Genomic DNA, 23,634 nt, shown 5'->3' with positions numbered 1-23,634 from the left:
TGGCAAAGCCAGGCCAGGACCACTGGCACACACTCATGCAGGTAATTCACACCGAAACCCATATCACTTGCAGCTTCTCACGGTTAGGTGTTCAAACTAATTTGTGTATGCCTGTATATCTTGTAATTACCCCTCTGACTGCAATGACGATAGATGATCTTCTGTGAGCTAGAGCTGGGAGGGGTTACACAGCCTCTCCCCTTTCACATGTTGTTGAGTGGCCTGCTACCACAGATAGTGTAAAGGGAGGGAAGGAGCAGGGTATCTTTGCAGTCTCCCCACTTACAGCAATACCACTCTGGTGACTTGCTGGTTTACAGAGCTTGTGTGCACTAGAAGTGAAAACCACCCGTTCAAGCTATTTGTTGAAAAATTATACACAGAACCACCCCCAAACACACCTGAAATGGGCAGAAATCAGAAGGAGATCTCAAATGATTCATGAAAAGAAAACAGGATTAAGAATATCATTGAATGTTACTCACACAAGTCGCATGACTAGCTCTGGAAGTTGGCAATGCGAGACAGCAGGAAAGCTGGGGGACTGGTTATGAAATAGATGCAGTAAAAGGGTTTGTTCCATGTTCCCCCTGGAGTCTCTCAAATAGGTTTCCTTTTGCAGTTCTCCTGCACAAAAGTCAGCAATATGCTGCAATAAAGACTTAGGTCTCTCTTTTCTGAGGCTGCCAAAGCAAAGCATTTCTTTGAAGGGGTTCTCACCACCATATTTTTAAGAGCTTCTTTTTCTCCTCACAGGAGCAGAACCAACCAACCAACCAAACAAACAACAAACAAAAAACAACAAAAAACAAAACCAAAAAACACAAAAAACCCCCAAAACCCAAAAACCACAGATGAACAAGGAAGACTGCATAACCTGAAAAGACTGATACTTCTCATGACCTATATTCACCATTTCTCAAAGTGGTTTTCATTCAAAATTCATGTTACTGTTAATGTCAATTTCAGATGAAACGCACTTTGAGAGTATCACATTTGACTGCATGTAGACAAAGGCAAGCCCTAGAAAGTCTTTCTGCCAAGAGTCCGTATTCTTGTGCTCAGCTCACACAGTGGAAATAACCATTCTCAAAGAGAAATATTAATAGCTAAAAAGACCACATTCAGCCAAAAATGCACCCAACTCAGCAGAGTAAGCTAGGGACTTCAGCATCTCCTTTCACATTCAAATATTGGCCCAGGCTTGCCCAAACCTAGCGGAAGAAGCAGTTCTTCACGTTAAAGGGGTCTGAAGGGATGCTAGATATTCGGCTACTAGCAGGTCAGACCTTCTGCCAGAAGCCCTCCATGAGGCTGTTTCTAGGAAGTTCATTTTGCACAATAAACCTTAAGCTTTTAAGCCTTGCTATCAGCGTGAGCCCAAGCTGTGCCCCCTAAGGAAAGTCAAATCACCAGTGCCTGGCCCCCTCCGGGAAACATTCACGCTGAGACTCAGCAGCTTTGGCAGCATCCTCATGCCTGCCTCACCATGAAACCTGTGCTGTGCAGCTGCAGAGGAGTAGGCAGAGAGCAACGGAGAACAGGACTGTAGCAAGCTCTGAATCTCTGCAGAAGTTCCCATCTCTTCATTCAGCATTTACTTTTCCCTGGTCTCCTTTGAACATCTGGGAAACCCCCTTGAGGGGGCAGCCCATTCGGAAAATTCAGGACACTTGTCCTGGGGCACAAGCAATGTGGGAGGTTAGATAGTTCTCTGTACTGCCTGTGCGATCATCTGCAGATCTCAGCTAGTCTCTTGATTCAGGAGATGAGTTCCCTACTTAGCCTATAAGGAGAGCAAAGTGCAGTCACAGGAATATCTCCTGAGAAAATCCTATTAGGAAAAGTTTGGGGGAATTTCCTGCCAATGACATCCCACAGGATGGCGTCCTTGGCTCGCGTCCAGACTGCGCTCTTGAAGACAAAGTTTTTTCCAGTCTTATTAGGCCCCTGGTTTTGCCGTTTCCCTTGGAAGCCTCTGATAGATCTTGCAAGAGCCCTCTATCAAAAACACCCCTGCTTTATTAATTTCACTCTGACATTTCAGCTTTGCTTCCTTTGCCCCATTATCAAGAATTCCTCCTCTCCACTGCTGGTCACAGATTTTGCAAAAGGCCCTCCAAACCCGCACTCCAGTTTAGTGACTTTAACTGAAAGTAGCATTCGTTAGTCCCCCTTCAGAATCAACAGCAAGGAGGGAAGTGTGCAACCCTACCTACAGGGCCTGTGATGGGATCCTGGGATAGTGGAAACATGGATTTCCCCCTAGGGCATAGACTCTGAATTGCAGAAAACTTCTTGTCTCTTCGTTTGGCCCTCATACTTAAGAAAAGGCACAAGATTTTCAAACCGATTTGAAGTCCAGATGAAAAAAGGAATTAAAAACCTCCCTCCTATCTTATCAGCTCTGGTTCCCGGCCAGCCCACATTTAGAAAACCTGACTTTCAGTTTGCAAAGTTGCACCAAGGTGCTTACAGGGAGCACTTTTACAAAGGTCCTTGCCTATTTGACAATTAGATTAGAAAGAATGGAAAAAAGTCACCTAGATAAAGGCAAAGAATTAAAAGCTTGGTGAATTGGAAGCATTTCTGCCCTCACAAGATGAACGTGTGTACCTGAAAGCTCTCCACTGGAAGAGAAATTGTGAATGATGGCTGTTGTTAGGAGGAACAGAGGAAGAAATGCCAGTTTTCAGCAAATAAAAGTTTACCTAAAGTAAAATAAAATTCTAGGAGGGATTGCTGGAATTCTTCCCGAAAATAACGTCGAGTTGTCTGCAGGAACTGATAACGGGACCTCTGTACCCAATAACTCAAGTCGCTGCTACAGGCAGACTATCCTAGAACAGTCTCTGTAGGGTTTCTTTACCTTCTGAAACATCTGCTTCTGGTCACTCTAAGAAAAGGATCTGGGACTGGTTTTGTCTCAAGTCTACTCTTATTTCACTATTATTTTATTTCCCCACTAACAATGAGATTACATTTAAAGACTACTTTAAACACACCTTACCCAGAAGCAGAGAAATTCTGAAGATTGAAATACTCGTAGGAGTGAGAAGGCATGTTTATCTGGCCGGTGAGAGAGCTGAAAGTTATAAATGACATTCTCCAGGCATTTGGATCTCAGTGTCCGTTATGTTATTACATGTGTCACTATCTAGGCAAATCACAATGGAAGCCTCAAAGAGGAAAGTTGTTTTGGGACCCCTTACTCTCTCACGTTTTTTCCTTGCAGTGCTTTATATTCCACGTGCTATTCTCCAAGCATACATCTATTCATCTTTGGTAATACCATGACAGTAAATCAAAAAAGCAAATTGTTGGCATTAAAAAAAGGCCATTTCAGCAAAGAAATGCTAGTGACAATTTTCTCTGCCCTCGTATAGTTAGTGAGATGAAGGCATTCATAACACAAAGGAAAACTGCTTTTGTGTCTTAAAGGAGTCACTTCTGGAGAAAAAAAAAATGTTGCAGTTACAGCTGTGTTTCAGGGTTTAAAAACAAAACTGAGATGCGAGTCTCAGCTTTTACAAGTCAGTGGAAGATTCCAGCAGCCAGCTTGAAAAACACTCAAACATATGCCAGCCCTTGGATGCAGAAGATCTAGAGCTGAGTGATCTCAGTTGCATGTGTAAGGCAAACGGTCCCCATACACTCAGGGCAATTCCCTGCTGAATGTAAAGACCAGGATTGATTTTGAGTCCAATACAACACCACTGACTCCAGCAGGAGTTGATCATTTAATGGCAGCTGTCACTGTTCCTGACACCCTAGCATTGAGCGTCCAAAAGGGCAACGGAAGATAAGCAAAAGCTGCAAGTTAAGTAAAAGCAAAAGAAATCCACTTCTGCAACTAATGTTTACACACAAATTTCTGTTTTGAGTACCAGATTTTTATTACTTGGGTAAAGCTGCCACCTACTGGTCTCCTCTCTCATCACGTAAACGTGATTTAGGACTCAGCAACTGCGTTAAGAGACACGGACAAGTAAAGAAAAGGAGATTTGCAAATGCACAGAGACCAAATCGTGGAGCTCAGCCTTGGACAATCTCCTCTCTAACATGCGCTACTGGCAGGAATCCTACAACTGCCCAAAGGAAAAGAGACCACATCAACTAAAACTCTGCTCCAGTTCAAATATTAAATTCAAATATTAAAAAGACAATTAAAATCAGGTGATGCACTGAAATAGCAAACAAAAAAAACAATGAACGTGGGCAATAAGACATATCAGAAAGGGTCTGCAAATGACAGCCGCTTCCTATTTCTATCCACTGGTTGCATTTTTCCCTAGTTGTTTTTTGTGCTCAGGATCAGGGCAAGCATTTTACCCCAAGCAAACTCCTCTCTTGCCAGGCTAAGTCTTCTGTTCAGAAAGACTTGCCTGCTTCCTCATCTCCAGCTGCAGTGGGTTCCCCCCCCCCCCCCCCCTTTTTGGGTTTGTTTGTCATCCCCCCACCCCCTCTGTTTTTGATGCTTTGTATCAACTCCTAAATGGTTCAGTAATTTCAATAACCACCCTGTGCATTCAAGTGGCAGGAGCAGGGAGCACCAGAGCTCAAGCCACACCTGCCTGTTAGAGCCAACTGCAGTGGCAGCCACTGAAAATGACTCAGATTGCAGGGCAGGTGTTTGAGAGATCACATACAGCTCTCTGGAGGACCTAACGACGGCCCTCACAAGCACACAGAAGAGCACTGACCCAATAGCAAGGTCTTTAGGTTATGTTTCTTCTCTCAAGTGAAAGAGCAACTCCACATAGGGTCACCAGTAAAACGCAGGCAGCTGCCCTGCCTGTAGTTATATGAGCATCGTGCAACACACTGACGAGCCTTCCCCAGGTTCCAGTCAGGTCACAGGCATGTCTTATTAAAAAATAAACCTACAGTAGAACAGCATTATTGAAGAAACAAACTGCTCCTTTGGCTCCTGATGATCAGAGCATCCAAGGGAACAGGACCTCTTTTTGAAAAGCAGAGTTGGAAGCAAAAGCTTTTGTAAATAGGATATGTGCCACTTCATACAGGAAAGTAAGGAGTGAGAGACCTCTCTGGGAAGAATAGGACCATAACAGAGCTTATGGGGTGAATGGGGACACTTTCCTCTTCACAGGGCTGATGTGCTTTGAAATTTGTTCCATCTGCTGTAAGCAATAGCTTCAGGGCAGAGATGTCTTTAACTACCACCAATAACTTGAGTCTGGAATAACAACAGTGCCTCTTGCTATCCTGCATAGGGATGGGTTTCACCCTCAGAGAATAAGCAACTCCAGGTGTGTATGATTTGGCAACCCACACACCTCAGAGGTGGCTGGAGGCTCACCATCTCCCAACACACTCGGTGTGGGCCAACAGCCGATGAAAGCATCGGGAACCGCCAACAGTTGGAAGAACAACTACTATTCTGTACAGGGCAAGAAAAGAAAAGAACTTCTCACAAGTAAATGAGCTGGGAAAGCAGTGGAGATATAGCACTCACACAGCAAGGAAGCAAATCTTTCCTCTGCAAATGAGAATTTCGGAATAATTTCAGAACCCCCTCAGGCATGGGAGATTTTCCATTAGTCTCACAGCCACTGCCAACACTTCAAGGGAAACAATAAGGCCCATTGCTGTAACTTAAATGCTAAAATCAGGGAACAAGCTCAGAAAGTTATGCAGAGATAATTTCTTTTGTTTCCCTAGATCCTGTAGAGGATATTGTACATCCGTTGAGGATTTGAAGCCATCATTTCTAAAAACAAATCTACGCAGCAATAGGCTTAGCCAAATGTGGATAAAACCATAGCATCATTTTCCTGCAGACATCTATGATGTGCTGTTCCGATTTTTGTTAAGGCCAGCCACCTAAACTGCTGTATTTCTAGGCATGTCTAGGACATAGCGCTCTAAAACAAACATTTTTTTATAGAATTTTCTGCTATCTATCTGTAAAACACTTAACTGATAAAGATGGATATTTCAAGTATAGTAGATGTTTAGAAGTCTCACCAGCGTAAGTCATAAGCAGCATAGCAGCATTACTTGAATACACCTGAGGAGAACTTTCGCTCAAATTAGACGTTCTCATTTAAGCTACAGAATTGACTGCTGCCTAACTATCTAGGCTACCTGTTTCTGAGTAATCTCTTTCTCACCTATTGCAGTGCAGAATGAGAAGAATTTTTTTTTTTTTTTTAATCTACATACACAGAGCGCATTTGATTATTGTTATCATCAGTTCCCTGGAAACTTAGGGGGTTTCCTTTTGTAGGAACTCAGTCGTGAAAATTGCCTGCTCATTTCTTTCAGTGAGTGGAACTCTCACTGGGTGATCTTTTATTGCATCAAATGCAAGTGCAGAGACCAGCTGCTATTGTATTTGATGATTCTGGCACAAATGCCAGCTAAAGCACTTAATTTTCCATTTGGCACGCTCCTCCTTTTCTCTCTCATTTACCTGAGAATAGCTTTGCATACTTTATCTCTACACTTGAGTTTATTTTCCACACTATTTCCCCTTCTTAATGCACTTTGAAAACTAGCCTTTCCCCAGCTCAGTTTGTTGAATCCTCACGTACAGTACCACACTTGGCTATCAGAATTCATTCAACGTTTTGTCTTTTTCAGGTTAGAAGCCTTGCATACAATACATTTGTACAGCACCTGTCAGACTAATTTGGCCTAATTGCGGACTCTCACATAACTTTTGTGAGCTACCAAATGGTCAGTGTGACTGCTCCGATACAGATGTGCAGCATTTAGACCAGCAGGCAAAAGCCTACAGCCACACTCTGACTGGATACTATGGAGGTAGCTCCTACAGCACAGGCCGCTAGCTACTCTCTTTTCTAAAACTGCTCCTATAACCAGTTACTGTTCTACATATCACACAGTTTCACTTTGGTAAGATACTACAGTTACTACAATTTCATATAGTTTTCAGAGCTTGCACATACAGAGGAACTTTGAGTGTATTTTAGGAGATCCAACTGAAGCCTGACAAAATCAGATAATCTCTAGCGGTCACATTCTTACAGTAAGACTAAAAAAAAAAAAAAAAAAATCAAGCAAACAAAAACAAACCCCTCAAGTGTTATCATTACCATGGCTACATACTCATTTGTGCTCTTAGTTGTATATTTTTTTTTTGTTGAGAGTACTATTTAATGAAAATAAAAGGAGGCAAATACAGGTAGAAATGTGTGTTTCTGAGTGTAATCACTGTGCAACAGTAAAATATGCAACTACTTTTGAAAATATTACCAAAGCCATTTTGAAAAAACATGCTAAGAAAAAAGGAAAAAGAAAATTCTGGGAGCTGTAGTTTCCCTCTGATCGCAATGAGACACTTCCTAGTTACCTACTCTGGTTATATGCTAGCTCTCTGAGTGATTCAGCAATGTGTTGCTATATATCCCCACTTGGTAAAGGGCCATTCAAAGACTGTTTGATTGATGAATGCAGATGTGTTCAAGCCGGGCTCAGATGAACAGCTTTTCTCCCAGCCAACATAAATCCCTACTAGAATTCACTTGCACAGGTTCTGTGGAAAGAATTGGGGGGCTAGAGAATTCCCGCCCAGTTTGGCTGCCAAATCCTGAATAAGCAAATATATAAAACCGGATCATAAAAAGTCAATTTTAGCTTACTTCGATTTTTCCCTCCAGAGAACTTCATTTGAAGAGAGAAACCACTTGCAGTGTTTCCCTATTTCTGTCTTCCTGTGCTGTGTAACGTGTCAGACTTACCAGGGCTATCAGCGTGGCAAGACTACAAGGAGAAGTGACAATATACATACTAACAAGTGGAAATGACTTGTGCATTCATTAAAATCTAGGCTTTTCTCCTTCAAAATTCATGCATCTGGATCACTGAGAAGTTCCATCATCCAACAAAAATGCCAGATATCAACTGCTTCTACTGATACTGATTCTCACTTGCTATTCCTCTTTGGGCTATGGTATGATCTGTCCACTTTTGCACCAAGCCTAGTTGCAACTGCACTTGCAACTGGAAGACCTAAAACCAAATATTAAGAGTCAGTTGTGTTTTTTCACATTAGACCAGGCCAGGTGATTTCCAAAGAAAGAATTTTAGAGTTGCTCTTATATTTACAGAATGACAGAATTTCCATATTGGACAAAGCCCAGCACAGTTTGGATTACACATTAAACAATGCTATAATAATTTATTCCTTAACAATTGCAGGTAATGAGGGTACAAAGCCTGGGTCTCTTAGAGTTCAAGTGTACTGCACAGAAATGCACAAGTGCCAAATGGAGGCACTCCACGGCCAGATGAATAAATTCATAGCTTTCAAGGAAGGAGTTGCCAATGCTGAAAAGAAAACTATGGGAAACACTTGGCTATAGATCACACATTTTCCATGCCTGTCTTCCTCTCTACACTAGGCCAAAATTTTGATTTCAGCACTGCCATGCATCCGCAGAGCCAAGGTGGCTGCAATACAGTGGCCTTTCCTGCTGCATCCTGTTCACCCATGCACTCCCCCAGCTGCCCTTTGCAAGTGAACAGGTAGGAAGTTGAACACTTGTTTCTCCAGCCAGCATCACATTTTGCACACACATCACAGTCGAATTTTCAGCCAGGAACAAGGAGGGGAAAAAAAAAAAAAAAAAAAAAACAGTGGGATCTGACAGACAAAATCTTATACCAAGAATCAACTTCTCTGCAGCCAGCAGCAGCGTTGGTGCAGTACACAAATATGACATTACACTGAAGGTATTTAGGGTTCTCCAACATTTGCCTAATGTTTTCTGTTTTACCTGATATAATCTGAAAAACACCAAAGAAATCATAGTGTTCCTGTTATAAATTGCAACAGTGAGGTAAACTTAGATCCTCCCACCTAAACATCTCAATATTGTGAAAATATTTTGACTTAATTACTCTGATTTGTTTCTTTTAACTTTGTAGCATGTAATAGGTGTCTAAGTGAAATGAACCAAAATGCTAAATATTTTCATGTTTTCAATTCCCCTTCCAAGCTTTTTCAAAATTCAGTTCAGTCAAAACTAAACAGCCTTACAGCCATAACACAAAGCAACATTTCAGATGCTTAAGTGAGGCACAAAGATCCAAAGCACAACAGTGAATCCTGCCCTGTCATTAAATCACCAGATACTCTGAAACTAAATGAGCTTTTCGATTTCTACATCCAACAAGTCAGAATTCACAGATACAGTGCATCATGCTCAGCAGTCAGGCAGGAAGGATGGTCGAGAGATTAACAGAACAAAGCGAGCCCAGGAGGGCAGGGTTCTGTTCCTCTACCCCAGAAAAAAATGCTTTTTTGAAATTATTAAACACATACTTTTTCCTCAAGTTTCCAGTATCTAGTTTGAGATATCTCAGAAAGGCCCCACAGGACAAGTGTTCTGCCTTTGGGAAAATCACTTCCCTGCAATATATCAGAAAACAGGTACTCCTGAAACTAGGGAAACCTACGTCAACACAAAAGTAATCTTGGCTCTGCCTCAACTTTTGCTTTGTGAAGACACTACATATACCTCCTTACTTTCCAGTGATGTGAAGAGTTAGAGCTCAACTATTGAGACATTTGTAATCTAAAGTGATGTGAAAATGGATGCAATTTAGCCCTAATACATGGATCAAAGCATATAGCTTTTATTGCACAGAATACTCTTAGGCTGACTGAACAATTGGAAGAGTCATGGTAAACTCATGTGGCAGAATGATATTTACTCATAACAGTGCAATAAAATACATACTGTCTAAGTTTAAAACTAGCTTCATAGCCTAAACTACTCTGGTGACATACGTGATCCCTTTTCAGGGAAAAATCAGTCACAGTCATGTTCTATTGTAATTCTGCACTTGTTAACCCATCGAATGATATCCCTGCTTGTGTTAATAACAAATTACATCTTGTAATTCATCAAGAGCCTGAAAAATTACTACTACTGCTTTCCTCCTTAGATGGTTATAGAAATGAAAAGATTGAAAGATGAAGGTACTAAATACTTCATTGCATTAAGTTTGTGCTTTATTTTAAGTATGCAGCATGCCTGCAGGCTTCAAAGACTACACTGGCTGATATATGCTTAGGTGATGACTGGCTGTGGTTTAAGTGATTTGACTGTGGTCACACAGGGCTATTAGCCACATGCAAGCCATGAGCATTTCACACATGTAGTTGCACAAAGCTCCTCCTCACTAGACAATCCCACCAGCAGCTTAGACTGTACCTCCCATAACTTTTAACTCCTGCTCTCCATAAGCTTATATTGCTGTCCATCCTCCAATTTGTATCATGCCCTAACTTCTTTGAGAAAAGACTTAAATAGGAAAATTTCAGAAAAATAAGCTTTGAGAAAAGAAAGAGCCCAGCATGGCTGGACCCTAGGGAATCTGTCTGTTCAAGAGGGTTTAAGTTAGTTAACCTCTCCCTGACTTGGGAAAAAAAAGCGCTCTATCGCACCATCTGTCGGCTCTTGCCTCCTACCTGCATCAGCTACTAAATAAGGGGAGACTTTTGCTGTTTCATGCAAGTTCTGCATGGGGCTCATGAATTAAATCGCCAGTAGTATTAACACTGGCCACACTAGGGCCACATAAAATCATCCATTTTAGAGGTTTTGGAATAACACCCATCACCTTAGTAGATGAGAATCTTGCTGGTTAACTAAACCCAGGCTAACGATGCATGCTGCACGCTCCACAGATTCCAAGAACGGTCTCTCTGCTCTGACTCAAAGCTCTGCACTGGGAGACTTTTGCTTCTGGAATTACTAAAGCACAAATCACTGCAGCAAAGCGTGCAAAGTATTCTGGGTGTCTCTAGCCATTAAAAGCCACAGCGACCCCAGCTACTGGCAACAGAAAATAAGTGAGGTGGAAAGGAGAAGAGATTGAGAACAGACCGTGCAGACAGGGGAAGGGCCAGCTCACTACAGTGTGGTAACACATGTTCTCTTTCTCTAGCTGTACTTGAGGGGAACATCACCTCCGTGCCCCTCACCCTGGATGCTTTTAAGGCTTGGCAAAGGTAAGTCTAGTCACCCTCCAATTATGTTTCCTAAAAATTGTTTCCTGTTCCATCAGCTGGACCTGTCTGCTGCAGGAGGCACAAAACCCACCGGCCAGGTTTCCTGACTGCTCCTTCGCCATTGCAGCCGAAAAGATAGCAGCCAGCAGCTGGGAGGTTTGCTCTAGAAGAGCAGTAAGGCAGGACATGGCACGTTGTATGGGGACCATCACATTTTTCTGCTTGCTTGGATTTAGCTCAAGGCTTAAGTGGCCTAATGAAGTGTATGTAACCTACAGTTGTCAGATCATGCTGAAAACAACCACTTGTCCTGCTGGAAGAGTAAGACTTGCTCAGGCTCTCAGGAGCAAACTGGCAAATTGCTGAGAGAAGCAGGTGAAACAGTACGAGCAGGTGAAATGCCTTTGATGGGACTTTACTGCAAAGTCACATGTGTTAAGATTTTTCTATTTTTTTCCCCCCCTCCTTCAACTCTTCTGTTTTATTCTGAAATTTGCAGCATTCGACACTTACCTTAACAGACCAGCATCAGGAATCAAGTGATTATGAGGATACCTCTGTTTAATTTAAAAAAAGGCCAATCCCCAAGACTTAAAACGCAGAGGGTAATTGCAAACATGAGCCTGCACGTGTTTAATGCTCAGAAGTAAAGTACAAATATGAGGAGCCTGAAGTTCATTAAATCCTGTTATTCTCAAATTAACCTCGTGGTTTTGAGGATCAGATTTAGGACTTCTGAATATTTAACAGCTGATGACACGCACACACACAAGAGCTGCACACACTCCTCAAAGGCCATAAAACCACCTGTAATCTTGTCATTAGCACGCACAGGCTGTGACCCTTACTGGCTATTGCAGCTGACACAACAGCATTCTGATAGCATCTAATCACAGCACAGCAGCTGGAGGAGGAAAAGGATCTAACAGCCATGCAAATAAAATCCCTAGGGACAAGTCAAAAGGCTGCTAGCCTGAGACCCCTTCTCACGCTAACACAACCAGCTAAAATACAACTCCCAAGCTACTTCCAAACAGTGTCAAGTCTGAGAGCACTTGAAAGAGAAGACAACAGCGACTAATCTCGCTGTCATTGGGTTAGAGAGGTTTGGGCAAAGTGAAGATGCTGGAAGACTCTGCCATCCCTGCCATTTTATATGTTATTTGTATGTTACTGGCTAAGAATTCCTGTGAAATACCTGACAGAGACATATTCTCTGTGCAAGAGTGCATGTGAGCATGTAAAGAAAGCTGTCAGAGAAGCAGGCTTGTGACCACAAAAAAACCCTATTTCTTCCACACTTCACCCATTCCCATGACAGGGCTCATTTCAGAAGCTCATATTTCATCTCCAGAAATGCAGGGCCTCAGTCTAGCCATCTTGTTCCAGCCTTGGGCCTGTGGCAGAGTAAGTGCATGTGGATGGAAGCTCAAAATATGGCATTAAATAACTCCAAACTCAATCTACCACAGAAGCATTCTGGATTTCCTGCTTCTCCCTTTGAGATCAGAACTGTGCTAGGTACATGCACAGCAGACTCATTTGTGAGGCCCGAGGGGCAGCAGTGCTCACTCTTAACTCAGAGCACTCAGTGGGGTGAGAAGTATTAACACCCCCCCCCCCATTGCACTGATTGGCAAGAGAAACACAGTTAAGTGCCTATACACCCTTTCTCTACGATCTATAGAAATACAGCCTCCAGCAGATGATTCATGCAACATAGCTGAGTTAAGGTAAATCCTCCAGGATGCCCATTTCTCTTTCTCAACTGTAAATGGAAGTTAGACGGCCAGCTGAGATTTTGGTGGCCAGCTTACAGATACCAACTGGAAGGCTGACGAAATTCACCCATGGGGGCTAAACCCTTTTTTTAAGTTCACACAGTGCTCGTAGCAGAGCCATGAACCTAAGCCACAAACACCAGACAAGCCCTCTCCCCAGATCACAGCTAGGTGGGTCTTGGCAGGCAGACGGAAACAAGTCCTTCCTGGGTTGTGCGCCAGCTTCAGCTTGGACAACTCTGTTAGCCTGGCACCAAACACAAGCTAACGTCCTCTCTCTTAGCAGGGTTCATTAATTCAAGGCTAGTGCTGTGCTAACATCACTTATATGGCCTTCCTTGAGCACAAACAGAAAGAGCTTTCAGCAGCACACAAAACATGACATAGACATCCCTCCTCCTCCAGTGGGTTTCTCCCACAGGACAGTGCGATCCAGGGAAGACGACACCCTCGTTGCTCTAAAGCACTGCTGGGTCTAGGTACAAGCAGCATTCCCAAGAATACAAAGATTCAAAACTTAGAATAGCATCTGAAGGTTAGAGATCTGACATTTTAAGAGCAATAGGGTTTTGGAATGAAGTATTCTGATGGTATCACATACAATTCATTTTCAGTCTGTAAGTTGAGAACAGAAGAAGTCAAACTATTGAGCAATACATACAGCATTGTCCATTTCTTTGTTTAGCCTTTTTCCCCCTGGGAAGAGCAAACAAGGCAGCCAATGCAAGTTACAACCCTGCAGAATTATCACTCCCAATATTACTGATTATATCAGCTGCCACTCAACTTGCTGCAACAAAAACAGTTTGTCCTAGGGAAAAGGAGCATGTGCAGAAAGCCGCAGAGTGCAAAGGGGTATTGGATGAAACTCCCTGCTACCAAGAGGTGTAGTGTTACTCCACCTCACGGATGCTAATACTCTCGGTTTAGGTTCTAGCAGAAAAACATCTTGAAGCCTGCCATGCACATTGGCACTCATGCACCTTCTGTTTACATCCTCAGAGAGGGCATGCTCAGGCCCTCTTGTACCTACCTAGAAGTAGTCATTCTCTGTGCAGCTAAGACTCAGGTTATGTCTTAATCAAGGGAGAAATAGAAATTTTCCACCCACCAGTTTCATATAGAAAAGGGGACAAGAGTCTCCAGGTTGCTCTCTTAAATTCAGGCCAGACCTGCAATGAATTACATGGCTATCACTAACCACACCTTGGATGGTTCCTGCTTCCAGTTGGCATTATCAGGGTCGGGGCAAGACACTTCATACTGCACATATTTGAGAGCCAAATCCCAAGAGGAATGCTAACCTGCCCTTCTCAAACAGCCTCCATATGCAATACAAGTGTTTGCTGTTATTGACTTAGGTCCCAGTAACACCCAAACCTCACAAATGATGCCAGAGTCCTGTTTTACTGAGTGCTCTACCTACACATTGAGCAATTGAATACAGACGCCAAAGAGTTTATAAGCTAAGCAAAAAAAGATGGAGAAAAGACAGGATTACCTTCCCTGTTTCATGCTAAGGCTAGACTGGCACTTGGCATTCTGGCCTCTGTAGCCTCTCTGCTCACCATTACTGCACTAGAGTGCTTGCTTACATGGTTAGATGTTTGCACACAAGAACAAAGGAAAGAAAAAGTTGTTGGCTCATTTGCAGCCACAATATTTGATAACCTCAACTGCAACAGTCAGCTCACTGCTACCTATGAGGGCACCCAGCAACAGAAGCCTCAGCAGTCTCCTACTCCCATGCACTCACCGCTTCAGAAGTGAGAGCTAGCCTGTCAAAAGTGAGGTTAAATAACAGTTACCATGCTTGTAAGAGTGACATGTGATTTCCAGTGAAACTTCAGTAAAAGAGTCATCACTCATTTGCATGCACAATATTAAGGAACAACAAAGCTGTTGTGAATTTAAAAGGATTTCTTAGAGGATTTTAAGGTTTAATCTGCTGAGCACAAAAGTTTTCCCTTTGATTTTGATCAATCGAATGGCTAGCTAATGGTGCTAAACGAATAGCTGACTTTTATTTTGACTGAAGAGCTCTCATAGCCACCTGATGCACATATTCCCTGTATATTTTATCTAGCACGTCTCTGGCTGTTGTGGTTCACTGAGTTACTAGTGCACCTGCAGTTTGTTTGTGTAATACTGCTTGAGCTTCCAACAGATTTCTGTCAAAAAAAGATGATAAACAAGCTGAGTGTGCTGCAGGGGACCAGCAAAATAAAGGAATAATCCCTTTTGATGCTTTACAAAGATTATTTAAATATTTTCTTTAAAAAGCACCCCAAAAAATTATTTCCACTGTGTGGGCTAACTTCCAAGGTTTCCAGTAACAGTACAAAGAGGAAGAGATGTGCAACAAAAATAGAGCTTTTTCTCAACATTTAGAATGGCAATACAGGTATGACATTGTGAGCTGCTTGAACGCTAATCCCCTGGGCCTTGCAGAAGTCTAAAAGAAATCCTTGCATCCTGGCCTGTATACTGCATTGGTACAGTTAAAATGGTACCCTGCGCAGCATACAAATGCATATGCAAAGCCCATGGAGATGTCGCTCTTCAAGTTCCCAAACTTATCCTAGTTTTAAGCTAAATATCTGTAGTTTAAAGAATGACCACTCACTCACTGAATGCTGTTGACTTAACCATTTCCCTGTTCTTTATCCATACAGCACTCTTTCTCTGTGCTATTTACATGAACGCACCTTACCTCAGTCACAGAAAGCTATCACACAATCAGATGACACAGCTCAGCTAACAGTAATAATTCACCATGATCTGACGGCAGCTGCTAGTGCAAACCATCATGTGGGAAGGGATATGAGGTGTGGAGCTTCTAGTACCACTAAATACTGTATCACAGCTAGTGGGTATTGGGGTTGTCACGTCTAGTTGTAAACAAAAAAAAAAAAAAAGAAAAAGAAAACGCATGGGGCCACACCTAGCCTCTTTTCACTGAGTGCTAGGTTCTGTCTCTTTTGAACGAGTAGAGTTAGTGTTTGTGAGTTAGCCAGAGATTAGAGCAGTAGCCACAGATCAGAGAAGGGTGCAAACAACAGCTTAACTTCTGTTTAGAAACTAGTGCAAAGTCTAGACCATCCACCATTCACTTAAGCTCAAGCAGACTCTATACTGAAAAATTTGAACTTGTATGGTTCATAGGTTTTATCCACACTGGCATTTCCCTGTAGATCCTAGATCAGTCCAAAGCTCACATCAAAACCATCAGAAATGTCTATTTGCACAACATTTGCACCAGTGACCAAATAGATTGTCAGCAACATGAATCTGTCTAGGTCCCTTGAACTCAGTTTAGCTGTACTGGCTTGGCTTCTCTTGGTGGAGAAGCTATTATATGGTTTTATTACCTGACAGATTAGCCATTTTGGTTCTTCTCATGAATTCCTCTGGACTACATAAACAGTAAGAGGGAGAAAAAAAAAAAAAAGCATCTGTGGCAAAAGGACTGAAAACTATCACAGTGCTTCCATGGGGACACTGTTCTCCAGAGACCTGCAGGTGGCTAAGTCGCTTCTTGCTTTGCACAGGTGTGAGGCTTGTACTAGATTTTTGGTCCCCCTTCAGCATTGACTTTTTGTTCTGGAATTACTGGAATGATAACAAAGCAGATTAAATATTTACTCAGTAAAAGAAATGCAAGTTTGCAGATTAAATATGCAATTTTTTTTTTTAAACTCCCTGTGTGAGGTGTACTTCCATTAGCCTCTTGACCCTGGATAAAGAGGAGCAAATTCCAAGCAACACCTGTATTTTTACATTTTTCTCATTTCCCTACACAAACTCACCCTCAGTCAGTTAAATATCCCAGAAAGTTGTGGCATCTTTCACCTCTGCTCCTTGATAATTTTTTTTTTTTTTCCCCCCCAGAACATGCCAAGCAGTTTACTATAGGCATACAACAGCCTCTGCTGTGTACTGGCTCGGTTACTAGGGCCTTGCTGCAATCAGTGGAGCTTCCCTAGTCTAAACCATCTTGAGACTGTAGCCAGAAGAGAGACATTAAACTACTCGATGAGAACTTGATAAAACTTTTTCTTGTGGGCGTTTCCATAAGCTTGTTCCCGCTCTCCAAGGGAGTACCAAGATGGCCCAAAAATAGCCAAGTACCATACTGTGGAGTTGTTTGGTGTTTATATTTCTTCTGCATTTGATAAATTCTTAGAGGCAAGAAGCACTTGCTGACAAAGACGGGAGCTCTGATACTGAAGAATGAAACTGTTTAAGAGCAGAAATTGCAGGAGGCAATAACTGTAGCATAAGGAATTGATACTGGAATTTACCTGGCAGTACAGAGGACAAAAAGAGGGTTACATGCAGGTTTATATTTCATGGTGAAATTAGGTCAGACTCCACAAGACATGAAATGATTTATGTTAATGAAATATTAACTCATAACAAGGGGGAAGATGTTAGCGTTTTCATGGGAACTTACTGCTCAGGAAAAAAAAAAAAAAGTGGCAAGAAACCAACCCAAACAATCACCAAGTTAAACTGGTTTGGTGTGAGAGTCTGATTCTGAAAAGGTGACATAGCAATCACTTACCTGTTCATGGCACAAGCAAGTGATATGAGCTATAGGCAGAAAAAGCCTAAGTCTCTTCCATCACTAACAAAAGTATTTCTGTAAAATATACCTACTGAACAGTAACAATTTCCTCATTTGTCCTCTTAGACAAATTTCTAGGAGACATCAGCTGCACAGAACCCAGATTTATTCACAGACTCTTGTTCAAGGGCTATGAGATACATCTTATTTACTTCATCAGCAGTGACTATGCAGCGTGCGGCATGCTTCATTTTACAAAGCTCATCAGACAGAAACAGTGGTAGATGGTAAAAGCTGGTGTGAAACGGAGAACTTCTCCAGGAGCCCCTATCTGCAAGCAGAGAGGCTTGCATTTTCTGGGAAGTCTGAAAACAGGTGCCTGAAGGAATGAGCACGAGGTTACTATATTTGGCTGACCTGCACTACTACACATAAGCTCTGGACAACCACTCCACCTCTCTGCCTGTTCACCATTTATCAAGTGTGGCCAGATGTTGTCAACCCATGCAGCCGTGAGGATTCAACAGTTCAAAGCTGCACAGCTGCTTGAGAAACACATCCATCTTCAGAATGTAACTACCAAATGCTTTACAAGCCGCACACAAAGGCTTTCAGCTTCAGCTCTTGGTGGCAGCAACCACAGTAACCTCACTACCTTCTAGCTTTCCTTGCCCCCTAATTGAAAGAGAATGCAGTTCTAAAATATCAGGGAGAAGTAATAATTTAAATGTTTAGCATGTCATTTTTCCTCCAAGCACTGTAGCTAATTAATACACTTTAACTACACCCAGAACTCTGTTTCTAATTAAAGTTCCAATTCAGTAAAATGTTTAAGCATATGCTCAGCTATAACAACAGGAATAGGCCCCATAAAGATCAGCTAGAATTCTATTACATTTAAGTGCTGGGCTGAGACTAACGTTCACATAACGATCCTGTATAACTCACCAGTCTTTGGCCCCTGTAGGACTGTTGGTACCTCCCCCTCTTACCATAGTATTTCTCAATCAATTTAGTGCCTGGGCACATAACAAGCACATAAAGGCTTGGTTATTAAAGCCACGTTACAACTGAGTTTTGCATACAGAAAACTCTTAGAGATTAGTTTATGCTACTACAAAAGAACTGAATGCAGCTGAATATATTTCTCAGCCTCGTGGATTAATAAGGTGTACTTCCTTATATTTACCTAAATACCAGATGTCACAATTATTAAAGCAAACCAAAAAGCACTACCATACACAACCTTGAACAAATAAAGTAGCTCAATAATCTCTGTGAAATTTTACAGAGGTGTTTTTCAGGGTTCTGCTTTTATTCATTGCGTTACAATCCAGAGATTAGCATAGCAGCGTCTGGATCAGATTTCACAAATAAGTTTTGACTTCAGATATCATGAACTTGCTTCTCCAGGATAACAGGTGCTTTGTTTATTTGTTACGTCCTGTCAGGTGGTTCATGTAGAGCAGACACGGCTGCTACATCTCATCCAGACGCTTAAGGAAAGTCTCTGTGTGACTGGGGCAGGGGGGATTCCCCATGCGCATAGTGACTGGTTTGGGTCTTTAGTATGGTTCATTAAGATCTACAGATGAAAAAACAATACCGGAAAATCAGTTTAAGTAATATTACTACCTGAACGTGGGAGCAAGGAGTAAGGGACTGAATTTTACTCTTGTCTCAGCAAAGCTGCGATAATACAAAAAGGGACAATAGTCCCAGCATCTCTGATCTTCCCCAGCGTTGGCTGTAAAGACTTGCTACAATCCTTACGCTCAGGGTAGGGGTTTTTTTTGGTTTGGATCTCTCAGAATAATGTGACACGTTTTCAGAGGCAACCAGCATAAACGAAGATGGTATCTCATGTAGCCTGACAGGTCTAAAATAATCATTACAGACCCCGTGTCAGATTTTAACTAAGAGCCGAATGGCAAAGTGACATCCTGGCTCTGCCTAGCCCTGCAGGGATGAGTTAAAGGACATTTGCCTAGCCTTTGCCACAGCTGCCCTGCCTGCCCGGTAAGTCTCTAAACTCAGTGGCTCTTCCTTTGTTATTAAGTCTAGGCACAATCATGCTTGGCCACACAAGAGTAAGAAGCATTTTTAGGTTAGTATGAAATGTCTTCTCCGCCTTCTTAGGCAGCCACAGTGGGATTCTAATCCTGCATTAACTAACTTCTGTGGCAGTCATTTCCAAGACTTCAAAAAAAAAAAAAAAATAAAATAAAAAAATTGGATGAGGGCCACTGGGAGTAAAATGTAATCTCAGCGTATGGGAAAAAGGCTCTGAAACTTGACCCCAGATTACAAACCATTGTTGTCTGAGACTTTGACTGTATTTGTTCAGAAGGGAAAAGTGGATTTAGGGCCTTTATTTTCTTATGTGTTACTTTAATAATTAACCCTACATAAGAAAATTGTTACGTAGCTCACTTGCAGTTAAAAGGAGAGAATTTGTTATTTGGTTCATCTTAATTCTTGTTGTATTCACTGGAATGGCAAGTGTTCTTCCTGAGGCAAAACAAATGTGACAAATAGGCTCAGTGTTACTTCCTCGGTGACTAATAGGCTGCCTCTCTCTCTCTTTCTCTTCAAACTCCATGGCACGCAGGTATTAAGAAATATTGTTTACATGGATTTTGTTTGGTATGAGAGGTTCTCTGAGAATTTGGCTGTGAAAGCATAGTTTTCACCTAAAATCTTCAGTAAGTATTAGAATTTTTTGCAGTTTTTTTTAAAGGCAGTAGAAATTCAGTATCAAGGAGGTAAAACATCCAGGAAAAGAGTTCTATGTGCAAACAGAAAAGCAGTAGCTGTGAAGCACTCTGCATATCTAACTCAAAAAAAAAAAAAAAATTCAACAACTGCCACCACCGCCACCAAAGAATACCCACACAGCATATTTCCAGCCCTAGGCACAAATATTTAGGTTTACATTCTGTTTAGAGAATCTGACCTCCCATTTTGGTTTGCACTAGTCAGTGGCGTTTGCCTCACAGTTGTCATTAAACTGAGGCTTTCTACTCTAATACAGAAATGGCACCTTGAGCTTGAACTCTTCCCAGGAATATAAGCAAGACCTGAGACATCCCTTACCCTTTTATATACAGATGCTTTTGTAAACTTTTTTTTTTTTTTTTTTTTTTTTTTTTTTTAAGAAACCCCACAAACTATCAGAGACCAAGAAGATCTGGAGGCTGAAAGTCAACTAGGCAGAGTAGAGCACAGAAGATCAGGATTTGTCTCAGAGACAAACGTCCCTCTTTATCACGCTCTTGCACACAATTCATGCGGCAAATGAGTTCTGACTGGCTTTGTTCATGCCCATAACGCAGTGCATTATACGCGTGAAAATCTCCTAGCTACCTATGCAATTTCCATCTTAGTGTTCTCTCAACTCCCTGATTGCTGCTCTGTAGGCAAGCCTAAGCCCAAGGAGAATTAAACTTCCTCTGCCCATGCCAGAACTGAATCTGTATCAAGCCCAGCCAGATGTACTGTTACTCAGGCATGCACTCATCATTGAGGAACAAATTTCAAATCTTTGCAGATACACCTCGTTTGATGGCAAAACTGGTGCAGTGAGGAACTTCAAGGAATATTTTACTAACGTAACATAAAAATGCGCAAGGGCCCCAATTCAAATAGCACAGGTATATGTTTAATGTCAAGCTTTCAGTTAGCTTCTAGACTTAATTGCTTTACTGAATCCCTGCCAGGAAAGGCAGGCCAAAGAGGACTAGGAGATAAAACATGGCAGAGAACGACCTTGTCCAGAAGTGCCATTTTTTTCCACCGGATCACAATCCGGTCTGAGATTAAACAGCAAAAGAAGGAAAACCGATTATCAAGCATTTTATGGCCATCTCAGACATGATGGAAGAAGAATAACGAGAAAGCACTTGCAAATAAGAGAACTGTATGAAATTCATCTGAAAAGTTAGTTCCTTTGGTCTCACTTTCTCCACCTTGTTCATGGGGAGTAACTCACTCCTGAGGGTAGGCAAGCAAAACTGTAGGAGGATCAATAGTCTTGCAAGAGAAGAACAGCAGATCCCACGTGCTCGTGTCTGTCACAGACAGGACTTAGAAGGTGAGGGAAGAGAGTATTACAAAAAGAGTTGAAGAAATCAAGTATTTTGACTGGCTGCCAGCCATGCAGTTGTATTTTAACAACTAAATGGAAAAACAATCCTTTGAAAAGAATATGGTAAATAGAGAAGACGGCACATATACTCAGCTCAGAAGGAACACACATTTGTGGCAGTCTCTCACAGACACAAAATATTAACCCTACCTGTGCAGCACAGAAGTTGAGCCCCTCCTTTGCAATGCCATTACAAGGCCTCTATTTTGCTGAAGCACTACTTCAGTCTGGATGTGCAGGTCTAAATTAAATTCACTCCTAGTAAGAAACCCTGTAAGTTGCAGCAAGATGAAAAGAGACATTTTCAAAGGCATGAATAACAAGAAGCGGAAAAATTCATTCTGTCAACTCAGAAATGTAGCAATGGTGGAAAAAAAGAGGGAGTAGCTGCGGTGTTTGTAGCAAGATGTTACAAAGACATTCAAGAGTGAGAGCCAGCTGCCTAATTACGTGCATCTTCTGCTTGCTGAGATGCCTTAGGGTGCCCAAGACATCTGCAGAGAGCTAGCAGATGTGACACATCACTCCCAGGACACCTGCACTATTCCAGGGGGCTGTGAGGCCACATAGGACAACCTGGATGTCTGAAGTGAGTCAAGATGTCTAGTTCTGACACATGCATTGAACCATATTCAGATTTCAGAGTCTTCACCATGCAGTCCCCTGCCTCCTACAATATTCACATTTAAATGCCACCTTCTATGAATACATGAGATGAATACTTTCAGAGCTTCCACCTGGACTGTTATGACTTAATATTTAAAAGTGGCCACATTTTTAAGAGTGCTCTGTCCCTTCCACCCTAAATTCTGATTATGGCTCACAATGAAACTCAGCCAAGTATTTCAGAAACTAAAAATAAAAATATTTGAGTCAAGTCTGAGTCACCAATTGTATAGAGGAAAACTAATCAAAGTGCTATTTCTGCCATACTCCTCACTGACATGTGTTATAAAACAACACTAGAGAAAACACAAGAAAATGCTCCTATATCAGATTGCTTCCAACATGAGATTTAGACACTCTCTTATGGATTGACCTGTATCCCTTCAAAAGAAGGATTACTGCTTCTTGCTGAACTCTTGTTTTTCATCTGAGTGATAGCAAAGAACACGAGCCTGCTTGCTAGCGAGGGTTTCCTTTGGTCTAATTCACAGCACCATCTAGTGACAGCAGTTGGGATCAGGAACAAAATTTTGTTTCGTATTACTTTTCTCATTTTCGTAGGTGGATTTTGATTTTTAGTAATTGCAAATGAAAATTACGATGAAAAGTTAAATCCAAATAACTTCTCAGTGAGCACGTGGAACAGAGGCTAACACTTCCCTGAACGGGGAGAAAAATGAGCCGATAACTTGTTTTTTGGTTCCCTGGTTGAATCAGGTCAGTAGAAATCACTGAAAAGAAGTGTTTGGGTCAGAGCTAAATGCTTTACTGAATTTGTTTATTATTTACTATTATTTTACTAATTTATTATTTCTTAAAAGTGAAATTGAACTTTAAAATGTTTCTTTTTAAAAAGTCAAAGTACTTCCACTTTCCCATGTTTGTTTTCTGCACACATCTCTCTCAGTCAAAATAACTGAACAGAAATTCATAAAACACTTCAGTCAGCGTAAATGTGCATTTAACAAGGGATCAAAAGCACTTGCAGAGCCCTGCTTGGAAACGGCTGCACAATGGTACCCTGTAGCTACAGTTAAGAAGTTTGCAATCCGGAGCCTGATAGGCATTTTCCTTGATAGATGAAACATCTGTGTAGTTCAGAGCACTGGCCGTTTGCAAATACAGTATTCCAGTTAGTTTTAGAGCTATTCAACATACACAAAGATGGGTGGGTATTTTTTTCCTGGGTCATTCTTCTGCAGAGGCGAACCCTTATGGAGGAGTGTTAGAGAAGGGGTCGGTTATCGATCAGAAGAAAATATTTTGCTGGGGGTTAATTTTCTTCTCGTATTTTATTTGTTTTTTGTTCCAACCCCCTCACCACCGTTGAGGGTGAAGCAGCAGAGCACAGGGCCATTTTGCTCCCAAGGAGAGAAAGAAAACGAGTCTGGCTTTCATTTCAGAGGCAAAGCCCTGTAGACTTTGTTCATGCTGTTTCTCTGTCTTTGTACATTGAGTT

At 41.8% G+C, this 23,634-nt stretch overlaps 1 protein-coding gene across 5 annotated transcripts in view; it reads right to left on the bottom strand.

Annotated features, from left to right (window-relative positions):
* Positions 1-21,744, bottom strand: part of POU2AF1 (POU class 2 homeobox associating factor 1) — a 68,880-nt gene extending 47,136 nt beyond the window's left edge. For 3 of the 5 annotated variants that reach the window (XM_068916767.1, XM_068916762.1, XM_068916768.1), the window contains exon 1: positions 14,294-14,355. The gene's annotated coding sequence lies outside the window, so the exon portion shown is untranslated. Of the gene's footprint in view, positions 1-14,293; positions 14,356-21,659 lie in introns of those variants that run through there. The other 2 variants (XM_068916769.1, XM_068916770.1) reach the window with 2 other exon arrangements.
* Between the last annotated feature and the right edge of the window lie 1,890 nt (positions 21,745-23,634).

The sequence above is a fragment of the Struthio camelus genome, chromosome 22 (assembly GCF_040807025.1).
Source record: "Struthio camelus isolate bStrCam1 chromosome 22, bStrCam1.hap1, whole genome shotgun sequence".
NCBI classification, from domain to species: Eukaryota; Metazoa; Chordata; class Aves; order Struthioniformes; family Struthionidae; genus Struthio; species Struthio camelus.
The sequence above is the reverse complement of the archived record's forward strand: the minus strand, read 5'-3'. Positions and strand labels throughout refer to the sequence as shown.